At 39.3% G+C, this 16337-nt stretch overlaps 1 protein-coding gene across 3 annotated transcripts in view; it reads right to left on the bottom strand.

Annotated features, from left to right (window-relative positions):
• The window catches only part of CCDC146 (coiled-coil domain containing 146), a 123804-nt gene that overhangs the window by 81528 nt on the left and 25939 nt on the right, over window positions 1-16337 (bottom strand). The gene's annotated exons all lie outside the window — the stretch shown is intronic.

Genomic DNA, 16337 nt, shown 5'->3' with positions numbered 1-16337 from the left:
TTTATCTTTCTACCTTATTTCAAAGGATCAAATTTTATTTTCGATTATACTTTTATGGTACTTTCCTAATAAAAATTTCTGTGACATAGAAATTTCTTTTTGAAATCATTTCATGTCATTTATAAAATATATTTTATACTTTGATATCTTTAACATGTTGATGGAAACAGATTATATCTGGGAGTCTTTTGCCTTAACTATTCACTAATATATGCTAATGTTCATAAATGTGGATTGATTATTAACAAATATTTCAGTCTTGGTTCCATTTTAAAGGCTAATATTTATCTTAATTAAGACTTTATTTCTAAGCTTTATCATTCTTTGAAAATATTGACTAAAATTAGTCCTTAGAAATTCCAAGTGAAACTAATTCACTCATTGCTGAGAAGAAAGATCACATTTTTCTTATAAGCAGTAATGTTTCAAATGAACTAATGACACATCTGTCCAGTAAAATAAAGAGCTTAAATATATGAAGCATGAAAGATATCCTGGTAACAAAATTTGTTGGTCCTTACTTTTGAATGGCTGCTCAAGGAAAGTTTTTAAAAGTTAAAGTGATGGTTAAAGTCATGATAAGCTTTTGTTTAGAATTCTTATTTTCTTTTATGTATAAATAGGTTTATGTCTTTAACAACCCTGTAAAATAAAAGATTTAATCTTCACCTCTATTTCTGCAATGTGGAAACCTTAAATAATACTGTTTGTAAAATAATATTTATATATTTACTCTTGTCTGAAAAGTTGCATAGTGTTTACCTAATTAGGCTTTACCTTTGACTCCATAAAGATTTTAATGAGTTCTATTTCGTTAACAGGAAGACAGAGGCAAATACAGGAACACCATTATCTTATTTCCCTCCAGAATACTGTTGACACATTGGAAATACAAAAGTTTCAGTTTCCTTTTGCAACATTCAGCTCCATCTTTTTCCATCATTAATGTTGCTCCTTTGGCTCAGCCCCTATCAACTCCTTTGGATAATGCAAACGCTTTCTCGGAGTAACCCATGCCCCCAGTTTCAATCTGTTCCAAAACACCCTCCATTTCACTGTCAGAGGGACTATTCAGAAATACAATTCTGATTGTATTATTCCAGCAACCCCTCATTTCCTATTGTATAAAAATCCAGCAAATAAGCCCCTTCATGGATTGGTCTCTGCCACCCCTTTCACTATCCTTTTCTGCCACCACACATACTCCTGCCATACTGAATTCCTTGTTGTTCTCAAACAATCCCCATGTTCTCTGAGTTTTTCGCTATTTTGTGTATAGTGTTCCCTTGGTCTAGATAGAATGCCATCCTCAACCCCTGCTGAGATTTGTCTTATCACTCATGAATCAGAGCAGGGACTCAGGAGCTGGTCTTGCTAGATTTGAATTTCAGCTCCACCCTTTGTAAGCGGTGTGATCACAAGCAAAGTCACTTAATCTCACTGTCCCTTGGTTCTTTCAGTTACAAAATGGATAACAGTAGAATCTGCCTGGGGGTGGAAAAAGAATCTGCCTGATAAGAGTTATTGAGAAGATTAAATGAGATAACATATATGAAACACCTAGAACGTGTGTGTGTGTGTGTGTGTGTGTGTGTGTGTGTGTATAATCATCATCATCATCATCATCATCATCATCATCATCCTAAATAGTTATCTCTTTTGGGCAATCTGTTCTGATAACATTAGGAGGGGGTTGGTACCTCTCTTCTTGGGTCCTATACCATCCTATATATTCCTTATTGTACATTACGTTATTCAACAAGGGTTCTACCTTGAAATCAGTCTCTTTGGCTAGGCTGTAGAGCCAATTTGAGACAGTGTTGTTCTTCAAAATGGTTCATGAGTATGTTACCATAGATAAAGAGCTGTAGTGTGAAGAAGCTAGAGTTATAACTGGGGAAGAAGCAGATACCGTCAAATCGGAGGATTTGGGAGATTGTGAATACAGGTGAGAAGGGGTTGAAGCCAGGAGGAAATGGCAAGAGAGGATCAGATATGCTATGGATTGGGTACATACACTGGCAAGCTTTTAGAAGGAGTTCTGGGAACATGCCTCTGGATACATGTCATGCAGAGGGGTGTGGCAGTACCAGAGCAGTGATTGGTCTATCTGACTGTGTTCCTAAAGAAAAAAGATTCTTTTTCATACTTCTTATACCGTATTGTAATTTTGAAATTAGTTTTAATCATACAAAATCCATGAATGCTTTAATTTAAAAACATTGCAATTAGACTAATTACCCTTTGCAAACCACCTTCAGTTCCAATCTCCTCCCTCTCCCCAGAGGTAACAGGCAGAGATGGCTGAATCCAAACTCATTTCATTCTGGGTCTTGCCAAAATGCAATGTCTACTGAATCATATCTGTGCCAGGTTTCTTTTGTTTATTGATTGGGAGGAGTTGGAAGTGAGACTAGAAATGAGGAAAATTGGGTTTACTTTGGAGAACTCAGTCCCCTGAACTCCCAAATGTGACTGAGCCTCCTTTGCTCCTTGAAGTGGTCCCTCCCTCCCCCACATGGAGAAGGCTCATCCTGCTGGAAGACAGTGTTGCTTTCTTTTCTGAGAGAGAGAGATCTTAATTGTCCCTTAGGCTCCTTCATCCCACTCCTTGGCCTCTCCAGACCTGTAACCAGGGCATGCTCTCATGTCAATTATGAAGTCAAATTGGAGGAGAAGCCTTTACACAAATTTGCTAATTTTTATCAGTAGAAAGCTGGGGAAGACATGTGGAGACAGATTTTGAGGTTGCTTGACTAAGGAAGAAAAAACAGACTTTCAGATGTGACTGAATCCACTGATATGGGTATATTTACCAGAGGTTCTGGATTCAATGGGCTAGCTTGAGCAGATGTATTCGGTTCTAACAGTTTGATTAGTTGACACAAACCTAGTTTCGACAGCAGCTCATGGTAACTAAAATTAAGAAGCCAGAAATGGCTTGGAACTAAAGGACTTACAGAGATAGAAATCTTGGAGTGGATTCAGGTGTAATTCACTCAAAAAGTATTTATTGAGTGTATACTATGTGCCAGACAGTCTTCAAGAAAGCCAGAGATAGATCAGTTACCAAAAACCCTATTCTGCAATGTGGAAACCTTAAATATTACTGTTTGTAAAATAATATTTATATATTTACTTTTGTCTGAAAAGTTGCAGAGGGACTTTGTGTCTTATCAGAGGAAATGAATAACAATATGTAAGAAATGCCATAAAAAATTCAATGGGGCAAAGGAGATGAGGAGTATGACAGGAAGGATGCTACTTTACATAGGCAGTCTGGGGAGACCTCCCTGAGGAGGTGGCCTTTGAACAGTCTTAAAGATACGAGAGAACAATTCAGGCGGATAGCTGCGAGAAGATACCGAGGCAGAGGGAGCATCAGGTGCAAAGGTGCTTTGCATGTTTTAGGGTCAGCAAGGAGGCCAGTGTAGGAAAAACAGATGGTCTAGGTGGAGGGGGTTTAGGAGATGAGACCAGAGAGAACTTGGGGGGTTGGGGTTAAGTAAGGGGTGGGGTGGCGACTGCCAGACCATCTAGACCTTATAAGTCATGGTAAGAATTCTGCCTTTTACCCTGAGTAGGTAAAAGCCCTAAGGGTTTTGATCAGAAGAGGTACATAATCTCAACCCGTTTTAAAAGGATCACTCTTGTTTAGTGGAGAATACACTGCTGGGAGACGTGATTGAAGCCTGAAGACTAGTCTGACAGTGTTTGCAATGATCTTGGAGAGAGATGTGCACCACAGTGCTTGCAGTGAAGTGGATCCTTAAGGTAAAGCGGACAAACTTTGCTGATCAAAGATGGGGGTGGATGGTGAAAAGGTCAGAGGTATCCCAAGGACAGGATTTTGGCCTGAGCAACTGGGAGGGATGGAGCTGCTGTTCACTGAGGTGGAGAAGGCTGCAGGGGCAACCTGTCCGGAAAGTGTAGCAGGGCTGGGGTGAGGCGGTGGTGGCCAGCAGTTTTGAACATTCGAAGTTCAGATATTGATAATACATCCAAGTGGATGGCATTTGGATATTAGCATGATGTTCAGAGAAGACATCTAGGGTTCAGAAGTACCTTTCTAGGGGCGCCTGGGTGGCTCAGTCGGTTAGGGGTCTGCCTTTGGCTCAGGTCATGATCCCGGGGTCCTGGGATTGAGCCCCACATCACTTCTCCCTCTGGCTTGTGCCCTCTCTCTCTCTTCCTCTCAAACAAATAAATAAAATTTTTTTAAAAAAGGAAAGAAATACATTTCTATATTCAGGAATACTAGAATAGACGGTCATGCATCTATGGGCCTAGATGAGATAACCTGGTAAATAAGTGTCCATCGAGCAAAGCCTTCCAGGGAAGACGAGTAGGAATAACCAGCACAGTTGCAGCCCATCCACCCTGGAACTGTCATTTCAGAGGTCACACAGATGCTGCCTTACGGAGCAAAAGGGGATTTATTCCCACTGCAGCAGCTTTCTCTAGGATATTCTAGACTTAGATGTGCTTTTCTTTGCTTCTGCCAGCACCACTATTTTGATGAGTTACTAGATGTCTTAAAAGCAGTTATGGCAGTCTAGACATGGTATTCCAGAAGTCACTGCTTGTGACTTAGTCACTTCACTGTGAAGGGAGGAGGCAATGATCTATGGAAGCCTCAGATACTGCATCTTCTGGGAGGCAGTGCCGTGTGAGTTTGGAGTGTTGTCGTGTAGGATACTGTGTGTTGTTGTTGTTTTAGAGACTTACTTATTTATTAGATACAGAGAGAGCATGCATGTGAACTGGGGAGGGGCAGAGAGAACTTCTCTGTCAGTTCAGCAGCTTACTGTCCCCATGTCCATATTTAATTCTGCCTCTGCACTTTTGCTCACCTAAAGTCTCAGGGGGTAAACCAAAATTAAAACCATGATCTAGCTAATTCATGATCAGCATCTTCCTAGATATCACAAGGAACCGCAAAAAGATCTGTATTATTTTATTAGTGATTTTCAGAAGGAAACCTACACTATGCCTCTGAGGATATAAACTCTTGTTTTGAAATTCCCTCAAGGAGTAGAAGGAGGGAGACTCTTAAGCAGGCTCCAAGCCCAGCGTGGAGCCCAACATGGGGCTTGATCTCACGACCCTGAGATCACAACCTGAGCCAAAACCAAGAGTCAGACGCTTAACCGACTAAGCCCCCCAGGCGCCCTGGATTTGGTGTGTTTATGTATGTGTGTGTGTCTATAGCAAAAGAAATATGAATATGAACTAGGTCATAGACCGAAAAATGTTCTTTGTTAACCGTGTAATGCCCAAGTTTGAATAATCAGGTATAGTCATTTTAAATCATTAGGGTACTAGTTTGCTATGATTATAAACCTTTAGTTAGCCAGAGACTGGTTTTACTCTTTATTTTTAGAGACAATGATATTAAAACTTGTTTCTTTCAAAAACATTTTCCAAAACTTATCCTGGTTAGCAATAACCGAAATCTTGTATTTCTAATAGCTTTCAAAGTGAAAATAGCTAGAAAATACACTAGAATAGCTATAAATGAATCTGACTGGCAATTTCCACTTAATGTTGGGTCTAGCTGGAAAGGAGTATCGTCCTCTGTATATGGGTAGGTTCCCCCTGTGGTGTATATACACACACATAAACACACAGAAGTACATGTATGATACACTTGTAGGCTTATGTATGCTATCTGTAACACATGCTACAATACACAAGGAAACCTGCCCATTCAAATAAAATAGATATGCAGCTCATAGAGTCAAAAATCAATACAACAAAATTACCATGGGCCAATAGCTAGCTTATTTTGTACGATGCCATTTAAAATAGACTGCCATAAAAGAACTTCAGATAGTTTTCTTTAAATCCCCTATAACAAATTCTATGCTCCTAATGTGGCTGTTACTCCTTGAAATGTCCCTTCTTTACTGCCTCTCTTCTCCTCCACAATCCCCCAGCATGGGTCCTTCTACTCCTTGACAACTTCTCTGTCGGTTCAGCAGCCTACTGTCCCCATGTCCATATTTAATTCTGCCTCCGCACTTTTGCTCACCTAAAGTCCCAGGGGTAAACCAAAATTAAAACCATAATCTAGCTAATTCATAATCAACATCTTCCTAGACATCACAAGGAACCGCAAAAAGATCTGTATTATTTTATTAGTGATTTTCAGAAGGAAACCTACACTATGCCTCTGAGGATAAAAACTCTTCTTTTGAAATTCCCTCCTAAAAATCATGTTTATAAACAAATAGCCTTATATTTAGCCTTAGCCTCTTAAGATAACTGATAATACATTTGTATTTATTATTTTAATAGAAATATGTATCATTTGCCTACTGTATGTATAGCATGATGCTATATGCTTATCAAAGTATTTTGGATATGATTTTTTCCAAATAATAACTGTATAAACTGTCAAAATTTGAGTTTAATCTCTAGCATTCAAGGCTTTCTTAAGTAATTAAGGATGACACTATTGGAGATGAATTGTTTCTCTATTACAAAAGACCTCATGCAAAGGTTCATCTTATCTGGGACCATTCAGAATCTGAAAACTTGTTCAGTTTCTGTCTCTGGAAATTGGTTTTCTCATCCTCTGCAGGAAACAAATAGCTTGTGCTAACGTTGTGAAAGTTTGTCAAAGAAGGGTCCACAAAACTACTTGTTTACATTTATTTCCCATCCAGTAATGATAGTATCACATTTTTTTTTTTAGTTAATTAAGTAACCTGTTTTAGTTTTTGTTTCTAGATTGTTGCTTCTGAATACTAATAATGATAAGTAGCTGTTACTTGCTGAATGCCAGTCGTGTGCTGGACACTTTTCTCGGGGCATTTCCAATGTTCTCTCTGCTGTGATTAATGCTGCAATAGGGAGGTAATGTTTTACACTCACTAAAGTCTTCCCTGAAAAACAAACAAACAACAAACAAACCTCTGTTCCCTGCAAACTGTTTATCATGTGTGGACAGTTACCCCTTTTCAGCTTTTCTGGCTTTCTCATATATTTCTCATGAAATGGGCTAATTTTCCGTGACAAATTACCTATGGTGATTCCAAGGTAAAGTACACACAGAAGTAAATCTCAGGGGACATCTGGGTGACTCAGTTAAGTGTCTGCCTTTGGCTCAGGTCCTGATCCCAGGGTCCTGGGATGGAGCCCCACATCGGGTTCCCTGCTCAGAGGGGAGCCTGCTTCTTCCTCTGCCTGCCATACCCCCTGCTTGTGCTCTCTCTCTGACAAATAAATAAATAAAATCTTAAAAAAAAAAAGTAAATCTCAGTATTACCCTGCTCTGGCTTTCTGTGTGAATTTTTTAAGTGGAGAATGATTCCAGTTAAATCTCAATTTAAGGTGAGGCAAATTTTTTTGTATCTTCTAAAACAATTACATAATATTCTGCTGACAGGAGATATTTTAAAAATTAATACATTTTCAAGTGTGTTAATGATCCTACTAAACCTAGTAGTTAAAAATTATTTTCTTCCTGAAGCTAAGTCAGAATTTATAACAACTCTGACAGAGAAGGCCAAACAAGTATTCTATCTCTCCAAACACTATTTTACTTCCATGGTTACAGTGAAAACATTCTGCTTAAGTACAAAGCACTTTGTAAGTTCCTTGGAAGCCATATATCTTGATGAAGTCCCAAAAGTTCATTTTTGCTTGTTTCCCTTGCCTTTAGAGACATGTCTTGAAAGAGGTCACTGTGGCCAATGTTGAAGAGGTTACTGCCTATGTTCTCCTCTAGGATTTTGATGGATTCCTGTCTCACATTTAGGTCTTTCATCAATTTTGAGTTTATCTTCATGTATGGTATAAGAAAGTGGTCCAGTTTCATTCTTCTGCATGTTGCTGTCCAATTTTCCCAGCATCATTTATTGAAGAGACGGTCTTTTTTCCACTGGACATTCTTTCCTCATTTGTCGAAGATTAGTTGACCATAGAGTTGAGGGTCCATTTCTGGGTTCTCTATTCTGTTCCATTGGTCTATGTGTCTGTTTTTGTGCCAATACCATGCTGTCTTGATGATCACAGCTTTGTAATAGAGCTTGAAGTCAGGCATTGTGATGCCCTCAGCTTTGGTTTTCTTTTTCAACAATCCCCTGGTGATAAGGGGTCTTTTCTGATTCCATACAAATTTTAGTTTTGTTTGTTCCAGGTCTGTGAAAAAAGTTGATGGTATTTTGGTAGGGAATGCATTGAAAGTGTAGATTGCTCTGGGCAGCATAGACACTTTCACAATGTTTATTCTTCCAATCCACGAGCATGGAATATTTTTCCATCTCTTTGTGGAAGCCAGAAGATTTCTCATGTAAATGCCAAAGTTCTTAATTTCATTTATTATGTAAAATGATTCTTTAAAAATGTAAATATCACAAATGAATGGTTTTAGTGATGGTGACTTTTTATTTCTGTCTTATATTCGGGTAAAAATGTTGTCTTTATCTGATCAAGTCAACGATTACAAATCTGGAGAGGCTCTGATACCATGAGTAGCTATGCAAGATGGACAGGAAGACTGGTGTTTGTATGATGAACATGGAGTTTGGGTTTCACATGCTGAACTACTAGAGTAGAGCTTCTCAAGCTGTGTCCCTGAGGTTCGGCAGACGTATTTCATGAATGCCAGAGGAAGCCGGGTAGGAAGAAACCAGCAGAATGTGTGATGCATGAAACAGAGTTCGCCTAGAATAGTTGTGCTTTCATTTTATATCTTGGGGATCCACCTTAAGTTTCACTTAAAGAAGAGGTTTTGTTTCCAAAATAATATTTGAAAATCATTGCCTCCCTATTGCATTTTCCTTGGGGGTCTCAGCCAGCAAAAATAAAACTAGAATAGATGCACGATGATTCTAACTTGGTGTGAAATTTCTAACTTCAGACATTTAAATCTGATGTTTTAGGCGGACTTGATGTGGTTAAATGCATTCAGAAACTCAGAAGAAATTTCTCCTCTTTAAGTTCACTTTGTAAAATGGTGATTCAGTAGTGTGATCTTTTTTGGCGGAAGGCTTTACTAATTACTATGCACATGCATTCTTTTGAAAATGGCATGGCTACACACACGATGGTAAGCTAACCAAGAGTTTGCAGGGAATATCAAGACGAATAGCATAGGCTTCCTGCTTTCAAAGTTCCTAAAGCTACTATAGTTAAGTTTAAAAAACAGGACGGAAAAGAGTAAGTGGCATAAGGTACAAGGACTATGCAGGAAACACAACAGCAGCAACAGTGATCTCACTTGGTCGGGAAGTGGGATGCTTCAAGAAAAAGGCAGGCTCTGAGCGGTCCTTGCAAGATGAGCAGAATACCGAAGCAAGGAAATGTGAAGGAGAGCCCTTCTGGGTTGGGCTCAGGAGGAGCAAAGGTGTCAGTGGGTTGGAAAATCTGGAGCTCATTCAGAAAACAATAATGGGTCGAATTTGGCCAGAGCATGGGGTCTGTGGCCGGGGTCAGTAGCAAAAAGAAGAGAGGAAGAGTGGAGACTGTAAAGGGATTTGCCTGTAAGGTCAAAGAGGTGATGATCTTGGGCAAGAAAATCTAAGGGAAGGAAAAATTCAAATCTAAGTATCTACTATCTTCCCTGCTACCTACTGATTGCTCAGTTCTGTGTCTGGGTCTGAGGTGATGGTGGGATACTGGGTGGGAAGGAAAATTGGAAGGAACTCGGAAGACCATTTTACAAAATAATGAAATGGTCAAGATGTCAAGGAGAAGATGAGCAGAGATATGGGGGTGTGGGGGTGGGAAAACAGTTTCTGGAGGAGTTTTTAAAGAGGGGCTAAGAGGCATGTGGGAGAGGCATCTGCTGCGACAAGGAATTTTCGGAAGTTTCGTTGCATGATGCGCTGTAGAACTCCCTCCTCTGTTCCTGAAGGAACCTTCAGGATAATCAAATTGCTTTCCAAGGCTTTCCGGAGTCAGTTCTGTGTTTCCTTTTGGCTGTGCTGGGATGGATTTTAAGGTGGGAGATAGCTCAGTTTTATTCGGTTCACAAACTATCTGTACAGAGCATGGGGCTTCCCCATGGTGCTGGGGGTGACAGGAGACGTGAAGGGGAGCGCACAGGGGACCTTCCCCTCTGCACCCACCACATCTAAATCTGTTTTACCTACTGTGCTTGCCTATAAGATTCCCACTGGAAAAAAGTGATAGAAGCAATTTAAAAACAGGGTGAAAACCACCATGGTAGACACTGAGGTACCCCTGAAGGATAATAAGCTGAGAAGTGTACTCTTAGTGTAAAATGAGATTCAGAGAACTGGAATTTCTGGCTCAGGGTTGTGCGGCCAGTACATGAAGAGCTAGAACTAAGACCCATTTTACCTGCACCATTCCCCCCACCCAGGCAGATCAGAGATTTTCTTTCCAAGCCATTAAGATTTAAGATAGGGGCGCCTGGGTGGCTCAGTCGTTAAGCGTCTGCCTTCAGCTCAGGTCATGATCCCAGGGTCCTGGGATCGAGCCCCGCATTGGGCTCCCTGCTCCGCGGGAAGCCTGCTTCTCCCTCTCCCACTCTCCCTGCTTGTGTTCCCTCTCTCGCTGTTGTTCTCTCTCTGTCAAATAAATAAATAAAATCTTTAAAAAAGATTTAAGACATTTTGAGCCTGTCCATTCTTAGATGTTGTCTTTTCAGACAGCAAAGCCTCTATCTTTTTAATCTGAGGTTTGATGTCAGGTAATTCTTGCACTCCCTTATTTCATATCTTGGATGCACCCTGGTGTACCTGTTTGCCTCTGTTGGGTATGGATGGGCTGAGAATAATGTAAAGAACTTTTGCCTCAGAAGATATTGGACTTGGCATTAGGTTTTAAGCTTGCTGCCGGCATCTTCTTTCTGTTTGCCCTTATATCAACATAAATGCTGGATGTAACAAAGGTCACAATATGATGACTCAAACTGTGAATGTACTGGGAGAAAATACAGGAAACACATTTATGATCTCAGAGTAACAAAGGTCTTCTTAAAGTATGACACAGAATCTGAAGCTGTAAAAGAAAAGCACAATAAAAAACAAATTTCCACATCAAGAAAAACCACCTTAAGCAAACACAAAAGAAATCCAACAAACTGAGAGACTTTTGCAATGCATATTATATACAAAGGCTGACGTTCTACATGTATAAAGAGTTTCTATGAATCTATAAGGAAAAAACTACACAATAGAAAAATGGAAAAAAAAGATGTGAGCAGAAATCACAAAAAAAGAAGTTACAAATGGGTCTTTGTATTAACCATGCTCCTCGCTTCCGTAGAGTTGAGGCTTTAATGTCTGCTCTGTGTGCCTATGCTGGCCAGCTTATTCTAGACCACCTGATCATATGCCGGAGTCACTTTGCCTTGGCCTCCAGCCTTCCTCCTTGTCCCCCTCGCCCACTTTGAAAGGAGTCCTCCTGCTGGAGGTCCACTTCTCAGATGCAAACCAGCCAATCCAGAGTCCACACTCTTAAGTGTCTTATTAGGCTCTCACCTTCAGGCCACTATACACTTGCCCTAATCACCCCAGAGCCTAGTACCAGGTCACTAGGGATAGCCCCTATGCCCTAGAGCTCACTGAACTTATTCCTACTAACCAATCCCAAGCCTGCCTACCCGGCTTCACCCATCCCTTCCCAAGAAAATCACAATAAAGGCTCTCTTGCCCAGTTCCTCCCTCTCCCTCCGCCTCCTGACTGTTCCAGTGCTTACCCATGTTGCCCATCATGGCATGGCATGCCCCCTTTTCTTAGGAACTGTGAGAGTAATAAACTATCATTTCAATGGCAACTGTCTCCTGATCTGTTTGCCTTCCTATACATGACATCCTCTGTTAATATATTGTATTTTTAAAACAGTCTTAAACATATGAAAAGAAGCTCCACTCCATGCATGTCAAATGAAAACTGTGATGAGATACATTTTCCTCCCGTCAGAGTGACAAAGTTCAAAAAGTTCGAAAAGTTCAAAAAGTTACTCATAGCACACGGTGCTGGTATGAGTAAAGTCACATTCATTTATTGTTCCTGGGAACATAAATTATTACAGCCTCTATGGAGAGCAGTTTAGCAATAATGAAATTTCAGACTATAGAGATTCACAGCCTGGTAAATTCTACTTGTAGATATATATATATATATATATATATATATATATATATATGCTCAGAAAAGTTGGAAGTGAGGATCTTGAAGAGGTATTTGTACTCCCTGTTCATAGCAACATTATTCATAATAGCCAACAGGTGGAAATCACCCAAGTGGCCATAGACTGATGAATGGATAAACAAAATGTGCTATATACATACAATGGAATATTATTCAGTCTTAAAACGGACAGAAATCCTGTCACGTCCTACAACATGGATGGAAAAACACCAGTTTGAACTGCACAGGTCCACTCATACATGGAGTTTCTTTTTCAATATTGAAACACAGTACAGTACTGTAAATGTGTTTTTTTCTTCCTTATGATTTTCTTAATAACATTCTTTTTCTCTAGCTTACCTTATTGTAAGAATACAGTGTATAATACATATAACATGCAAAATATATGTTCATCTACTATTTATGTTATTAGTACAGCCAAGAGTAGGCTGTTAGTAGTTAAGTTCTGGGAGGGAGTCAAAAGTTATATGTGGACTTTCAACTGTGCAGGGGGATTGGTACCCCTAATCCCCATGTTGTTCAAGGGCAAATGTATATTCAAATAGTTCTTGGGTTACTGAAGGTACTGTTTCACAAAATGCATGTTCTCTACTGAGAGCCACATGCTTTCAAAAGTCAACTTATTTTCTCTCTCAAGAACTTTCTCAAAGGAAAAGATAATACGATTAAATATTTCTTCCTAATCTTTATTTTAAAAAGCAACATCTGTTCACAGTGACAATTTAAAAAACAAGCATCTGAATTTAGATTTGTTTTTTTAAAGTGGGCTCCAACATGGGGCTTGAACTCATAACCCAGAGATCGAGACCTGAGCTGAGATCAAGAGGCAGAGTGCTTAACCGACTGAGCCACCCAGGAGCCCTTTCAGATTATTATTTTTAATATTTAACCAACTTGCTATAACAGTTTAGCTAAAGAATCAGTGAAAAATACAGAGGTAGTTAAAATGTTATTAAATATATAATGAAAAATAAACATAGGCCTGTGCACATACACAAACTAGGTCCTCAGTATGTCTGTAAGAGAATCAAAAAAGAGAAAGGGAAATTAAGGACAATTAACCACACAGAGGAAGGGACAGATGAGCTGCGTGGGGGTAGGGTCTTTGTGGCATTTTCCTCTTATTCCCAGCCCTGAGTCTGGCATGTGCTCAATGCTCAGTAAAGATTTTAGAATGAGTAAGGAAGATAATCTCAGATAGGAGACAGAGGAACAATCAATTCTTCTCTGTCCCTGATTTTCAAGTCTCTTCTGACTCCCACTTGCCACTGATCACATGTTCAGATAGCAGTTTTTCTGACAACACCCTGGATTCCTGGCCAGAATCAACCTTCATGTTTTTCATTTCAAAAGTGCCAAGTATAAGGATATGCTAACATGGAACTTTCTTTTCTCTTCCCCTGGACTCTTCTGCGGTGTATGATTTTACTGATTGAATTTAGGGGTGTTAATGTACTTTGCAAAGTGGAATGTGGCTTGTAGTCTTATAATCCTAATATAAACCTTTAATCTTTGTAAATAGATATTAGCCATGTCAAAACCACAAATGTTTAAGTGCATTCCAACCATGTCCCAAAGTCTTTTTCCATACTGGAAAGATTTTTAAATTTCCACCTTACTGTCAGAGTTAAAAAAAAAAAAAGCCAAAAACCCAAAAACTTTATGGGAAACATGGAACCTATCTGTATTTAATAATCAGTCTGTTTAAAGTTTCTTGACAGACAAAAAATAATATTGAAAAATTATTCTCGCAAGGCTGCCTGGATGTCTAAAGGACACGTGAAAACAGGCCAACGAAACTTGTAGGAAGATTTTAAAAAGAGATTTAGTAGTTTTTTTTTAATGCATATCCTCCACATACAGCTATTAATGAAGTGTGATAACTAAAAAAGGATAGGGAAACTAAGGGGAAATATTTAAATAGAACATTAAATATTTACCTTTATTTTTCCTTTTAATATACAGTTTACTTAAAAAGTCAATTTTTAAAATCCTAAAATAGTAGTGTTTAAATGTATGAATGTCCAGTGAAGAGTGTGAGATGAAATATGCACTAAGGTAGGAGACAGGAGACAGGGTTCCTTGGTTGACTCAGTACCTGCCCAGGGCAAGTCTCAACCTTTCAGAACTTTAAGATAAAAATAATATCTTAAAATTCCTATTCCTTGGGTGCCTGGGTGGCTCAGTTGGTTAAGTGACTGCCTTCGGCTCAGGTCATGATCCTGGAGTCCCCGGTTGGAGTCCCGCATCGGGCTCCCTGCTCGGCGGGGAGTCTGCTTCTCCCTCTGACCCTCTTCTCTCTCGTGCTCTCTATATCTCATTCTCTCTCTCAAATAAATAAATAAAATCTTTTTTTTAAAAGATTTTATGTATTTGATAGAGAGAGACCCAGCGAGAGAGGAAACATAAGCAGGAGGAGTGGGAGAGGGAGAAGCAGGCTTCCCACTGAGCAGGGAGCCCGATGCGGGGCTCGATCCCAGGACCCTGGGGTCATGACCTTAGCCAAAGGCAGACGCTTAACGACTGAGCCACCCAGGCGCCCCTAAATAAAATCTTTAAAAAATAAAAAATAAAATTCCTATTCCTTATGGAATCACTATGGGAATTAAATTACACACTTAAAACTACATTGACTATCAGCCCCTTGAGGGTGAGGATCTTATATTTTCACCTTTGTAAACAGTTACTTGATTAATTCATGTATGAAAGAAATAGAAATAATTTTCACTCTTGAAAAACATTTTAAACTTCATTACAGATTAACCCAAGAAACTCATCAGTACCTATAGGAGGTCAAACCTAGAAAATGAAGGAAGCTTTAGTAGCATCCAAAAATCACCAGGATTTTCAGTAACTAATCAAAAATTTTTATTAAAAATTCCTAAAGTTATTTAATCTGTTACCAGCCTTAGGAGAATGAAATGTATAAAGAATAAGAAGGTATCTTTTGAACATGTGAATATCCCAGTAAAAGTAGGGAATTAAGTAAATGAGAGCAATATCTTTTTATAAACACACCATGGTAGAAGGTGCTCTTAAATAGACATAAAAACCAATCTGCAAACCTTTGAGAAAGCAATCTGAGTACTATTGAGAATCTTTTATGTCTATATATCCAGCCCAAAGACTTCCCTGGGAAACTCAAGATCCACATATTGGACATTCCTCTCAGACCCTTGCTTCCTCTGAATTCTTTGTCGCTTAGAATACCATAATCCAAGCATCAGTTCAGACTCTTTCCTCTTCCTCACTCCCCTCCTCCCTGTCCATTCAGACACTAAGTCCAGCGTTTTCTATCTCCTTAGTATCTCTCCTACATGTATTCTATCATTTTTCCCATTGCCACTGCCTTGGTTCGGTCTCTCCCTACATCTACTCTTAGAAATGGCATTCTAATTGGTGATATGGCAGGAATGGAACAGAGACAAATTCAATAGGTGTTTACGGGAACCAACTGACAAAAATTAGGTTTAGGAGAAGAAGAATGAATTTAGTTCTGAGTGTGTTTAGCTTGAGGTACCTTAGGGTCATTTGGTAAAGATATTCCCAGTATGTGCATGTATGCATGTGGGCAAAGCTTAAGGACAGAAAAGTAGGTTCATAGTGGACCCCATGGGTACGGCTGCAATATCCCCTCTCATGTCGTACTCCCCTGAAAAGCTTTTTCCAGATCATCTCATTCCCACAGTGATTGTTCTTTCCATTCAATTCCGATAACTCTGATTGCACCTTCCAGGTTCACAATTAAATGTTGCCTTTTGTCGATAGTTAATATTTCAAGTTTCTTTTTCCCAAGTTAAGCTTCTACAGAATAGTAACCTTTTATATGCTTTATGCCCATGAACGCCTATGGTGTCTGGTGCTATGCAGCATACAGAAGGCGCTCAAAACAAAGGAGTGGAAGGGGTAAATTTGATTTGAGTGACTTTAATAATAACCATAATGAATATCTCCTAGCATAGAGCTTGGCACATAATGGGCACTGAATTAATATTTGTGAAATGGATTGAGACTTCAAGTTTCCCATTACTCTTCAAAAACTTCTTGATATCTCAATGGCTTCCAGATCTGACATGCAACTAACACTTGGACGCAAATATATGTATTACACGTGTTGTAAGAAGTCCAAGAGTTCATAGTTTTATATATAACCTGTTTCAGTGAAAAGGTCACCATCAGCAAGCCTAGTCCATCTTGATTTACTC

The sequence above is a fragment of the Callorhinus ursinus genome, unplaced genomic scaffold (genome assembly GCF_003265705.2).
Source record: "Callorhinus ursinus isolate GAN/ISIS: 27379988/994484 unplaced genomic scaffold, GSC_fseal_2.0 scaffold12, whole genome shotgun sequence".
Taxonomy (NCBI): domain Eukaryota; kingdom Metazoa; phylum Chordata; class Mammalia; order Carnivora; family Otariidae; genus Callorhinus; species Callorhinus ursinus.
This window is presented reverse-complemented; position numbering and strand designations above follow the sequence as displayed.